The sequence below is a fragment of the Acinonyx jubatus genome, chromosome B2 (assembly GCF_027475565.1).
Source record: "Acinonyx jubatus isolate Ajub_Pintada_27869175 chromosome B2, VMU_Ajub_asm_v1.0, whole genome shotgun sequence".
Classification (NCBI taxonomy): domain Eukaryota; kingdom Metazoa; phylum Chordata; class Mammalia; order Carnivora; family Felidae; genus Acinonyx; species Acinonyx jubatus.
Window position 1 is genome coordinate 140,873,792 of NC_069385.1, and position 13,357 is coordinate 140,887,148.

Consider the following 13,357-nt stretch of genomic DNA (forward strand, 5'->3'; position numbering starts at 1 on the left):
GTTGCCGTTTTTTTCATTGTAATGAATAGATCTCCTGTTTCCCCCCAACATTTCTCTGCTAGTTTCAGTGTCTGAAAATTTGTGTCCATGGATCGTGTCTGCAGCAGTCATTACTGTTTGTTAAATGGTGATTCACTGTTTCTTCCTTTCTTACGCTTATTAATTGGAATTCTCCTGTAAGGACGACCCTTTCTCCCTGGTTTTATTTACATATATTGGCATGGATTTACATGCTTGTTTGTCGTTCCTGTGGGTTGTAGTCCAATACTGTTGTTATTTTGCCACTCGTCTGTTCCAGTTTGGCCGTAGGACCTTGTCAAGATGGCTCCTGTGTTTTCTCAACAAGCCCCCGTTCTTTCTCTTGTCTGCCGCCACAAGATGTGCTCGTCTCATATTTTCCCTTCCCCAGCCTTGGAAGCAACCATTTTTCCAGGGAGTCCTGATCCCTTTCGGTAAAAGAATGGTGTTTTGAGCCAGACGAGCTTTGTGGGCAGTAGGTGAGCTCATTGCCACTGTGAAGTGTCCATGTGTCTAGGAGCTGTCAGTGGACGGAGCTAGGAAGTATGTATATGTGGAAACCGGCACATGTCGTGTCTACATTACTGTGTCTGTCAGCATGTATATTGAATGGGCCATGATTTGATATTTTGTGACAGGCACTGGCCTGGTGCCTTATGTATGTCACCTTGCTTAGCCTTTGGGAGATGTGGAAATATTGGCATCCTGACTTGACTATACAGACGAGAATGGAGAGGTTGTATCCTACCTTAAATCACACGGACAGTGAAGTCTCTTGTCACCCCAGAACACTGCTCTTGACCACTGTTGCCTATGCCTGTGTGATTGGCAAAGTCTTAGCCTCAAGATGGCCTGTGAGGATATGGGAAGATTGGAAACTTCTTTCCTAGTGGTGTTTCCTTCAGCAACTCAATGATCCTAATGTCTTAACTCTGAGTTTTTGATAACTTGTCCTTTAGACTGCAGAATCAGTCTTAATAATTTTGTTCTTTAGATAAAAGTACTCAAAATGTGTTTTTAGAATGACTTCTCATTCTAAATAAAATAAAAGGATTATCCTTCTGGATTCGTTAGTAAATTTTAGTGTAAGTTAGCATGGGTTTGCCTTGATACATTCTGATGGTGCAGAATATTAAGACAATAGTCTGTAAGATAATTTCCTAAAACATTAAAAAAAAATGAGCTTGACTTCTCCTAGGTAGTGTTAAATATCTAACACATTGTAATTTTAATTTTAGTCCATTAGAATTTTGTATTTGATCTTATTACAGTACTGTTCTAAGTGATAAAAAGTAAAATAGTCCTGATGCATTTACACAAGAATACCAAGTTTTGTTATGTATATCCAGCTTTAGCCTTTTTTTAATTTTTAATTTTTTGCTTTAAAGAGAGATTGCATGTGAGAGGGAAAAGGGGTAGAGGGAGAGAGAAAATCTTTTTTTTTCTTTTTTTCTTTTGAGGGAGAGAGAAAATCTTAAGCAGGCTCTATGCTCAGTGTGGGGCCTGACATGGGGCTCGATCCCAGGACCTGGGATCATACTTGAGCTGAAATCGAGAGTTGGATGCTCAACCCACTGAGCCACCGAGGTGCCCCCAATTTTAACTTCTTATTTGGGAAATAGTAAAAAGAGAGATAAATTGAAATTTGTTTCTCTTATTAATGTGGTGTACTACTTTTATATAGTTTCATTACTTGTATGTATTTGTACTAACTTTATGTCCTGTTGATTGTCCCCACTTTAGAAATTTATAGTCTGTGTTTAATTCTAGTCTGGCTTGCCTGTAGTGGACTATAGAGTCCCTTTTCTCACTGGTCAGGTGCTGTAGGCCCAGAAAGTATGAACGATAGTAGCTGCTGTAAAACATTTAGAAAGGAAATCTCTGGGGTGCCTGGGTGGCTCAGTCAGTTGAGTGTCTGACTTCGGCTCAGGTCATGATCTCGCATTTGGTGAGTTCGAGCCCCATGTCGGGCTCTGTGCTGACAGCTCAGAGCTTGGAGCCTGCTTCAGATTCTGCGTCTCCCTCTCTCTGCCCCTCCCTCTTATGCTCTGTCTCTCTCAAAAATGAATGAACATTAAAAAAAAATTTTTTTTTAAAAAGAAATCTCTACAGATTTTATACTTATATTAAATATATGAGATGAATGATGGGTGGATTGTTTGTGCTAGCCGTCGTCTTTCATTATTGTGGAATAGTGGGAGTTTATATAAATTATTATTGCTAAATAATTTTAAATGTTTTATTAATCAAATATAGACCTAAAATGTTTTTTTAACTGTATAATTGATGCAAAATAGGCATAAGATATAGATTATGTAAAATGAACACCGAGATTACAATAAATTCGAAATTAGCTCTCAGTTACCGGTAGTAGATATTTTTACTATTTGGAGACAAAAGAGATTATGTGGGTATATACTTGAAATTGCTTTCAACTGTGTGAATCCAGGAATATAATTATTCTATAGTAAAATCTCAAAGAGGCTTACTTAGAGCAGTTAACTCTTGTTCATTGCTTCTTTCAGACCCTTTTTATTGTGAGAGAAAAGGTGGTTCATAACTTACAAAATAGTGCCTGCTAGTTTTTCATTTCAAAGAATGAAGCCTACTGAGGAAAATTGATGTCCTTCCCTAAAATTGAGAACAGTCGGTTGCATCATGGGTACATGGATGCGTGTATACAGTTAGCGTCATGGAAAACGGTGAAACTGTCCCTGTAGACACCATGGCTTTTAAAAGAAATATGATTTGAATGCATACATTCCATGAGTGTTGTTTCTTCAAGTAAGCAGTTTCTGTAGACTGAACTTTTTCCCCCCAGTAAGGCTGCCTTTGGTTAATGTTCTTGGATTATTTCTTTGGAGATGTTGGGAAAGTATTTTCAGTGTCCTCATTCGTGGCAGATCTTCATGATCTTCAGAGTGCATTTGAGGTTAGAATGGTCACAGGTCATTTGAAGCCACTAAATAATAAATAAAGTATGTGATACGATGTTGAGCCGTGCTGTTTTAGTTAAAAGTAAGGCATTTTTTATCTTAATTGATTCTGGAAACTGTTACAGAAGAGTTTTCAAAAATGTTTATAGCAGCGATATGTGCGCTTTTTGGATCGCTTCAGACTCTCACAACTATAATTTCATCAAAGAATTCATAACCAGTTGCTTGTGAATTCCAGTAGTGGAATAAAGGCATGGTCTCCCAAGGTGATGACTTTAGGGACAGCTCTCATTTAGGTAGAGCTGTATTAGAGATATTTTAGATAGAGCTACATTGGAGGGAGAGAGAGATGCTGGAGAGAGACGTTGTTTACTTTGTAGCTGTGCTTGCTGTGAATGAAAGTAGCATGTGCTTTTTGGTTTAGTGGAAAAAAAGTCCATTGCAAGGCCCTCGACTGAAGTTTTAGTTCATAGACAGATGAGAATAATGAGTTATATGTACAGAATATTTGTGATAAGCCTACATAGTTCAGAATAGAGTGTTTAGCTTGGGTGCCCCCAGTTTCAGAGATATCATTTTTATTTCATTCCACTTTTTTGAAAACAGTGCGTGTGCGTCGTGTGTGTATGAATGTGGGAGTGGGAGAGAGACTCTTAAGTAGGCTCTATGCCCATTGTGGAGCCAGACACAGGGCTCAATCTCGTGACAGTGAGATCACGACCTGAGCCAAAGTCAAGCGTTGGACACTTAACCAACTGAGCCACCCCGGTACTCCAGAGAAATGATTTTTAAATTAGGTTTGACAGTTCTTGATAGTTCCTTTGTATATTTGTATACCATTTATTCATTCAGCAAGTGTTGTCTGAACATGATGTGTGTTAGAGGCTGTGGTGCTAGGACATATGAAGACATGAAAAAATGAAGTATACGTGGATTCCAGCAGGTGAGAAATTTATTGTTTTTTGGCAAAGGAAAAGGCTTCATATCATGTGTTACATCTTAGAAGCTGTTTTAGTAAATGGTCAAGCTGTTAATGTATTTTAGGACCTGCTTTATTAAAAGAGCTTTTACAATTTATATTTTAGAAATGCTTTGTGATAATGTCAGGTCGGAATAACATTTATTTTTTATCAGGCTAAGTGTACTCTTTCATCCTCATCACCTATTTCACCTATGCTGCCACCCACTTCCCTTCTGGTGACCATCAGTTTGTTCTTTATAGTTGCGTCTGTTTCGTGGTTTGTCTCTTTCTTCCTTTTTTTCTTCGCTCTTCTGTTTTGTTTCTTGAATTCTGCATATGAGTGAGATCATATGGTGTCTTTTTCTGATTTATTTCGCTTAGCATTATGCTCTCTGGCTCTGTCCATGTTGCTGTAAATGGCAAGATTTCGTTCTTTTGTATGGCTGAATGATACTCCACTGTAAGTATGCACCACCTCTTCTTTATCCATTCATCATTTGATGGACACTTGGGCTGCTTCCATAGTTTGGCTTGTGTCAATAATGCTCCAATAAATGTAGGGGTACATGTATCCCTTTGAATTAGTGTTTGCATATTTTCTGGGTACATACCCAGGAGTGTGATTATTGGATCATAGGGTAGTTCTGTTTTTAAGTTTTTGAGGAACCTCCACATTCTTTTCCAGAGTGGCTGCACCAGTTTGCATGCCAACCAACGGTGCAGGAAGGTTCCTTTTTCTTTCCATCCTCGCGAACACTGGTTGTTTCTTGTGTTTTTGACTTTAGCCATTGTGATGGGTGTGAGGTGATAGTTTATGTCATTTTGAGGTGCATTTCCCTGATGATAAGTGATGTTGAGCATCTTTTCATGTATCTCTTGACAGTCTGTATGTTATCTTTGGAGTAATGTCTAATCATATCTTCTGCCCATTTTTTAATTGGATTATTTGTTTTTTGGGTATTGAGTTCTATCAGTTCTTTATATATTTTGGATACTAACCTTTTATTGGAAATATCATTTGCAAATATCTTATTCCATTCTGTAGGCTGCCTTTCAGTTTGCTGATTGTTTCATTTGCTATGGAAAAGGTTTTTTATTTTGATGTAGTCCCTTGTTTATTTTTGCTTTTATTTCCCTTGCTTCAGGACGTCTATCTAGAAAAATGGTGCTATGGCTGATGTCAAAGAAATTACTGCCTGTACTCTCTTCAAGGATTTTTATGGTTTCAGGTCTCACATCTAGGTCTTTCATCTGTTTTGAGTTTACTTTTGTGGATAGTGAAAGAAAGTGGTCCAGCTTCATTCTTCAGTGTGCTGCTGTCCAGTTTTCCCAGCACCATTTGTTAATGAGACTGTGTTTTTCCCACTGGATATTTATTCTTCTTTTGTTGAAGATTAGTTCACCATATAATTGTGGGTTTAATTTCTGGGTTTTCTGTTCTGTTGGTTTATTTGTGTATATTTATGCCACTATTCTACTGTTTTAATTACTACTGCTTTGTCATATAACTTGAAACCTGGAATTGTAATACCTCCAGTTTCATATTTATTTTCCAAGGTCTCTTTGGCTTTTGGGGGTCTTTTGTGGTTCCACACAAATTATAGGATTGATTCTAGTTCTGTGAAAAATGCTACTGGTATTTTGATAGGGATTGCATTAAAGCTGTAGATTGCTTTGGCTGTAGCCAAATCTGTAGATTGGTTTGGACATTTTAACATTTGTTTCTCCAACCCATGAGCATGGAATGTCTTTCCATGTCTTTACGTTGTCTTGAATTTTTTTCATCCGTGTTTTATAGTTTTCAGAGTACAGATTTTTTTTTTTTTTGCCTCTTTGGTTAAGTTTGCTTGTACATACATTATTGTTTTTGATGCAGTTGAAGTGGGATTTTTTAAACTTTGACTGTCTGCTGCTTCATTATTAGTGTGTAGAAATGCAACAGAGTTCTCTACGTTGGCTTTGTATCCTGTGACTTCATTGAATTCATTCATCAGTTCTGGTAGTTTTTTGGTGGAGTCTTCTGGGTTTTCTCTATAGAGTATCATGTCCTCTGCAAATAGAGTTTTACTTCTTCCTTACCAATTTGCATGCTTTTTATTTCTTTGTGTTGTCGGAGTGCTGTGGCTAGGACTTCCAGTACTATGTTGAGTAAGAGTGCTCAGTGAGCACATTCTTGTTTTATTCCTGATCTCAGGGGAAAAGCTCTCAGTTTTTCAACATTGAATATGATGTTGGCTGTGGGTTTGTCATATATGGACTTTATTATATTGACGTATGTTCTTTCTAGACCTCCCTGAGAGAGGGTTTTTATCATGAATGGATGTCGCACTTTGTCGAATGCTTTTTCTGCATCTATTGAAATGATCACATGATTTTTATACTTCCTTTTATTGATGTGACATATCATGTTGATTGTCGATTGTTTTCTGAATATTGAACTACCTTTGTAACCCAGGAACAAATTCTACTTGATTGTGGTGTATGATTTTTTTAAAATATATTAGTGGATTCATTTTGCTAATATTTTGTTGAGGATTTTTGCATCCATCAGAATATAACATTTTAGGTTTGAATTAAGAAAATGAATCTCCTTGTAGAAATAAGTAGTAGTTTATATGGCATAGGAGATAATATTAGAATTGAATGTCTGAAGTATAAGCATATTTCCTGGACCTGGCCGTTTAACTTGAAATAGTTTTTTAGGAGCGTCTGGGTGGCTCAGTTGGTTGAGCATCCAACTTCGGCTAAGGTCACCATCTCACAGTTTGTGGGTTCGAGCTCCACATTGGGCTCGCTGCTGTCAGCACAGAGCCTCCTTTGGATCCTCAGTCCCCCTCTCTCTACCCCTTCCCGGCTTATGCTCTCTCAAAAAACAAAAACAAAACAAAAGAAATAGCTTTACATTTTCAGAGAGATTAATGGGATATGTTAGATTCATCTATGCAGATGTTTGTGTCAAGAATACATTCAAGGGCCACACTTGAGGGTCAGTAGAATTTTAAGGACATTAAAGCTAGATTTTTGTGTTTGTACTTGGAGTTTTTGGAAATCACATTTGTACATAATTAAAGTATGAATGCACATAAAGTTTCTTTGCCTGTTTTTTATCTGTTTTAAGAATTGGGGTGCCTGGGTGGCTCAGTTGGTTGAGCATCTGACTGGCTCAGGTCATGATCTTGCAGTTTGTGGGTTCGAGCCCTGCGTCGGGCTCTGTGCTGACAGCTTGGAGCCTGGAGCCTACTTCGGATTCTGTGTCTCCGTCTCTTTCTGCCCCTCCCCCACTTGTGCTCTGTCTTTCTCTGTCTATCAAAAATAAATAAAATGTAAAAAAAAAAAAAAAAGAACTGGTTATCATGACATTTCACATTAATATCTTGAGCTTATATATATCTAATAAAAGATATTAAGATAAGTAGACTAATTGTGTGGGATTCTGAAAAAGCAGACCTCCACCTTCGTCAAGATGAAACTAAATGAAAAGTTTATATTTTACTTCTCTTAGAATTAGTCAGGGGCACCTGGGTGGCTCAGTGGGCTAAGCATCTGAATTCGGCTCAGGTCATTATCTCACGGTTTGTGAGTTCGAGCTCCGTGTCGGGTTTTTTGTGCTGACAGCTCAGAGCCTGGAGCCTGCTTTGGATTCTGTGTCTCTCTTTCTCTATCTCTCTGCCTCTCCCTCGCTTGTGCTCTGTCTCTCTCCAAAAAAAAAAAAAAAAAAAAAAAAGGCACAAAATATTATGTCACCTGTGTGAAATCAGGGTTTTTGTACACATTTCCAGGCAAGGGAGTTGAATTGGTTGAAAGTGTACTGTGTGTTAGGCATTTCACAGAAGTTATTGCAAGCATCAGATGAAATAACTTTGGTGGGAGGTGACTCCATATTTTAAGACCAGGAGATTGAGGCTGGGAGAAGGGAGACGTGATCTATACACCTTCACCCAACTGATGTATGCTAGAGTGGGCCTTGAGACATGGCTGCTGTCAGCACAGCCTCTGCTCCTGTTATACTGTGTCGTCTCTCAAACTTGATACTTTAAAGGCAGGTCAGTGTGGAAACCTATTATTAGATAGGTTTTACTGGGTGTTTTTTATTTTTTATTTTTTGCTGCCCAGCATTTTAATATTTCTCCTGCACGACTTTTAGGACTGTTTTAAGTGCAATACTGTTAGAAGGCTGGTTGTCTGTCTGTCTGTCTTCCTCTTTTTCTCTTTCTAGAGGTGAGAGATAGGGGGGATACGTACCACTGGAATCCATACCGCAGGAGTATGCTCAGTTTCTTAATTTCAGTGCAGTGGAAGTAAGCTGTTACTTTAGTTAAAGATGGCACTGGGAGCTGAGAGCCACGTGGCCCGGGTCCACCTCCTTTATCATCAGTGTGAAGTCACCCCCCAGGGGGAACATAAATATGACATCATCATCTTTTTGCTTTTCTGTTTTGATCAACAGCAGTAATTACCTATGTGCATTCGGGCTTTACCATGTGCTGGGCCCAGGCCAAGGGCCTTCTCTCTGTTCCCTCATTTAATTGTCACAGTAATAGGGCAAATACTGGTGCTCCGTTTCCAGAAAGATTTTTTAAAGTTTTAGTTGGCACGCATGTTGCGTTAATGTCAGCTGTACAGCTTAGTGATTCGATGGCTCCCTGTGTCCCGCTGTTCTCAACACCAGCGTGGCTCCCACCTGTCACCATACAATGCTGTTACAAGACCATTGACTGTGTTCCCTATGCTGTGCCTTTCCTTCCTGTGACCCACTCAGTCCTTAATGAAGCCTGTATCTCCTCTCCCCTTCACCCATTTGCCCCTCTCCACAACCACTAAATAAAACACTCGATGTTTCTGTTCTAGAATCTCTAGTGGAATTCATTGAAAACTCATCAGCTTTCTTAGTGTACAACTCTTGCCTCTTTATTTTTTTATTAAAACATTTTTAAAAAATAGTTATTTTTTGAGAGAGAGAGAAAGAGAGAGCCAGCGTGAGCAGAGGAAGGGCAGAGAGAGAGGGAGACACAGAATCTGAGGCATCTCTAGGCTCTGAGCTGTCAGCTTAGAGCCTGACACGAGGCTTGAACCCACAAGCCGTGAGATCATGACCTGAGCCGAAGTCAGACGCTTAACAGACTGAGCCCCCCGGGCGCCCCCACATATACCTCTTTAAGGTAGCCTTCTTATTCCTTAACCATCACCACTGCTGTTTATATGTGTACAGTGTGTTATAGCTCATAAAACATGTTCATGTCTGTTGCTAATTTTATATAGATAGTACCTGAAGATAAAAAGAGAACAAAGACTTTGTTTACCAGGCTTTTAAAGAATTACTTAAAAATATCCTGACATTTAGGTTTCTGACTTAAATTACACATACTGGTAACGAGTATTTACAATGAGGTATTAAGTTATGTGCTGAATAGGACATTTTTCTAAGTGTTACCCAGAGTTTCCTTGGAGGAATTCTTTATCCTGTAGCCAAAGGTGATGCCTTTTATCCGAAGATTCTGAAGTCTGTCTGGAAATTATAGTGAAAATAAATTCTGTTCTGATGATTTGCAGACTGTAGTACGTACAAGGGTGACCATCAGCTTATGGATATAGTTGAATCTTAGCATTATTCTAAAGCTCAATGTTAAACGTAGGGTTTTTTTTTTTTTTTAAGAGGAAAAGGGGTCTTTTGCACATTAAAATAGGAACTATATCTGTTAGTCTGTTAACTTTCCTTCTCATGTGGGCATTTCAGGCTAATTTTATAAGCTTTAACTTTTTATATGTATCCCGTATGCTGGAAAACTATAGGCTTAAGGTAATTATTTAAAAGAACTTCCTCACCTTGCCAGTAATTTGCAGTTTTACTTTCCCTGCCTGGTTACTATGGACATATTCATGTATTAGGTTATTTGCATGAACCACTAGGGGTATTCTTCATAAGTCTTAATATTTTTTGGTTATTTTTGCCAATATTCACATAGAAAGTTGAGAATTCTAATGGCTGACTTGGTATGAGGGATCTGACAGCACAGGGTCTAAGTCAGGATGTGACTTCAAAAAAAAATAAAGGAGACGTCCCCTATTCTGGAATGGATGACTGTTGTTATTGGAACGCAGAGCTGTATTCTTTCTACTGAATCTCCAAAAAGTTCAGCTTTCCAGGGTAGGAGACAACAAAACCGAGCAACTCGCAGTGTTAGGATTTGACACGAGAAAGGAATTTGGAGAGAGCTGAGTGTGAAATGAGACCTCCAGGCACAGCCTATTATGTATCATGAACAGTGGGCTGTTGATTGGAACCGTAAATGTCCGAACTAGACAGCCTCTTTTTGACCTGACCTCGTGTTCTAGGAGGGTGAAATTTTGGAATCCTGTGCTTGGTGTTCTGGAATGGCTGGCTTGAGCTAGGAAAAATTGTCTTCTGATCTCAGAAGGAACGGAGTAAAGATCTGCCCTTCACACATTTCCCTTTTGTTAGACAGTGGACTGGGAATGCCAACAAAGTAAAAGACGCACTGATCCAAGTTGGGGAAGAGGAAGAGCAAGCCAAAGGAGTTAGAACAGGATTTTGAAAGTGGGAGTAGCTGAGAACTGATTTGAAGAGAATTAAAAGTGTAAGAGAATTAGCCCGTGTGGGGTGCGTGTTTGTTGTATGTACATATTGACAAAGAGACTCCATCACTTGGAAGGATGTGGACAGATGGAACGGAAAAACCATTCATATGTAATTTAGTCTTAAAAATGCTTCACTGTGAGGGCCATTGATACGTATAATTGATTGCTGAATGTTACGTATAACTTGTCCCCTCTAGAAGGTTATGTCCCCTGAAAATGGAGCCCAGTGTGTGTACCTCTTAACGAAAGCATTGTGGTGAAGATACTGTTTAGCTTACGTGGCATATTGTGATCAATGTGTGTCCTATAACTTTTTTTAAAATTTTAAACAAATTTAATGTAGTATAACTTAGATTTTATTTACCCGTACTATTTACTCATTTTACCCAGAGGGTCTTGTAAATAGGTGGTCTTCATTTTAAAATGAGTCCAGGACGACTAATTACATTAAATTTCATTACATAGGGAATTATGCTTTATATTCTAAGAACTGAATAGCATTCTCTGCTCAAGTCTCTGAAACTTTAAATTTTTTTTTTAAGTTTTTATTTATTTTTGAGACAGAGAGAGACAGAGCATGAGCAGGGAAGGGGCAGAGAGAGAGGGAGACACAGAATCTGAAGCAGGCTCCAGGCTCCGAGCTGTCAGCATAGAGCCCGATGCGGGGCTCGAACTCACAGACCGCGAGATCATGACCTGAGCCGAAGTCGGATGCTCAACCGACTGAGCCACCCAGGTGCCCCTAGTCCCTGAAACTTTAAATTTGATATGCTAACAGTTTCTGATGCTTCCGTGAAACGTAACATTTCCAAACGATGTTTTTAATACATTTTAACAGGATGTTGGGACTCCTCATCACTGTGATAAAAAATAGAATGCATGCTAATTTTTATGATCTCTATGTTCTAGTGTTTTTTTCCCTTCTTTAAATGGGGCATGGAGATCTTCAGTTTCTGTTAATTTTCATCTTGTTGGCCCAAGAATCTCTTTCATTACGTGAAGCACAAAAACTCCATGTGTTTGAACCAACAGTTTACTAAGTAGCACAGTCACTCGTTTTGATCTTGTACTAAACTATGGATTATCTATACAGATTAAGTAGTGACAACTTTTCTTTAATCCCAGATATTATTTCCCTTATTGAGAGTGAACGTGCATGGTTGATTAGAATCTTCGCCTTTTAAACAGATGAAGAGAGTCTAGCTCATTCTTGTGCGTTCTACAATGTATTGGTGCTAGTTCATAATTTTTCTTAGCCTGATATCACATCTGAAGTGAAATACCAGTAATAGTTAAAAACTCATGTGGTAACTTATTTTGAAAAAAATTTAAACTCTTTCAGTTTTCTTTGTAGTAGATGTGGGAAAGGTTTATCTTTTTAATTGTCTTTGGGAACTTGAATATCCTGTTTCCTTCTGTTCCACTTTTGAATTTTTTTTTTTAATGTTTATTTATTTTTGACAGAGAGAGAGAGACACACACACACACACACACACACACACACACAGAACATGAGTGGGGGAGGGGCAGAGAGAAAGGGAGACACAGAATCTGAAACAGGCTCCAGGCTCCAAGCTGTCAGCACAGAGCCCGACGCGGGGCTCGAACTCACGGACCGCGAGATCATGACTTGAGCCAAAGTCGGATGCTCAACCGACTGAGCCACCCAGGCGCCCCAACATTCTGTTCCACTTTTGGCCTGACCTTTCCAAGTTACTTAGACTTCTTGTCTATATAGACTCTTGTCTATATGTTACTTCTTGTAACATGTAGGTGTTACTAATACTTCATGTGTAGTTGTTTTTTTGTAAACAAACTACTATGGAGTGCTGAATTGTTTTAAGAAGACTGTGTTTAGAATTGCTGTTGTTCTGGTATTAAAAATTTTTTTTCCTACTTTTAATATTTTAGACTTTTTTAGGAGAGAAAAATCAACATAGGCTAGAGATTTTCAGAAATTTCATACTTGCTTAATTGTTGTTCAATGATTCAAATTACCTTTTGAAATTTTGTAAAACTTTTTTTGGATAGTGTATTCAGAAATAGTCTGGCTAAGTTTTAGTTTTCTCTTTCTTTCTCTCTTTCTCTCTCTCTTTCTCTGTCCCTCCCTCCTTCTGTCCTTGCCTTTCTTTCCATCTTTCTTTCTCAAGGGTAAATGATAAATTACCAGGGAAGCTACACTTAAAAATCTGTTTTTTGTGTTACTGTTCTTGACTTTTGGGAAGAACCTTTTTTTGAGATGTTGACACTTGCGTGTGTAAAATAGTGTGGGCTCTTTTGGGCCTTTAAAAATTTAGTGAGTTTGGATTAAAGATGTGATGTATTTTTAGCTCTTGGACAATAGATGGCAGTATTATATTACATGATCACTGCCCCTATAATACATATGAAAAGTGATTTTCATGTTACAAATAGTCCTCTTATAAAATTATTAGAAGTTATTAAATTTGTTAACACCTTATTTTTTCTGATTTACTACTTTTAAAAGTGTGTAGTAGTGTTTATATAAGAATTGGACAAGTTGACCTTCTCAGAGGCAGCACGGATCCTGTGCAATCTGCTTGCAACATGTATGCTGGAGACCAGATGTGAAATGACTCATTCACCGACTCATTGCTTGACATCTTCATAGCTCTCTAGCCCTGACTGTGCTTGTCCTAGAATGTGGTGGTTGCCCTCTCGCCCACGGGAGCCTACTAAGGTGGGAGTTTTTGCCTCTGAGGACAAACATTTGTTACCTCTGCCATTACGTCGCTTGCGTACTTTCTCAAAATGAATCTTTGCGTAAGATGCATCTTGAGTAGCCCATTAATCCTCAAATTAATCCTCAAATCTGTTAACATAT

General features: G+C 38.5%; 1 protein-coding gene across 6 annotated transcripts in view; it reads left to right on the top strand.

Annotated features, from left to right (window-relative positions):
• Positions 1-13,357, top strand: part of CDKAL1 (CDK5 regulatory subunit associated protein 1 like 1) — a 704,834-nt gene that overhangs the window by 22,086 nt on the left and 669,391 nt on the right. The gene's annotated exons all lie outside the window — the stretch shown is intronic.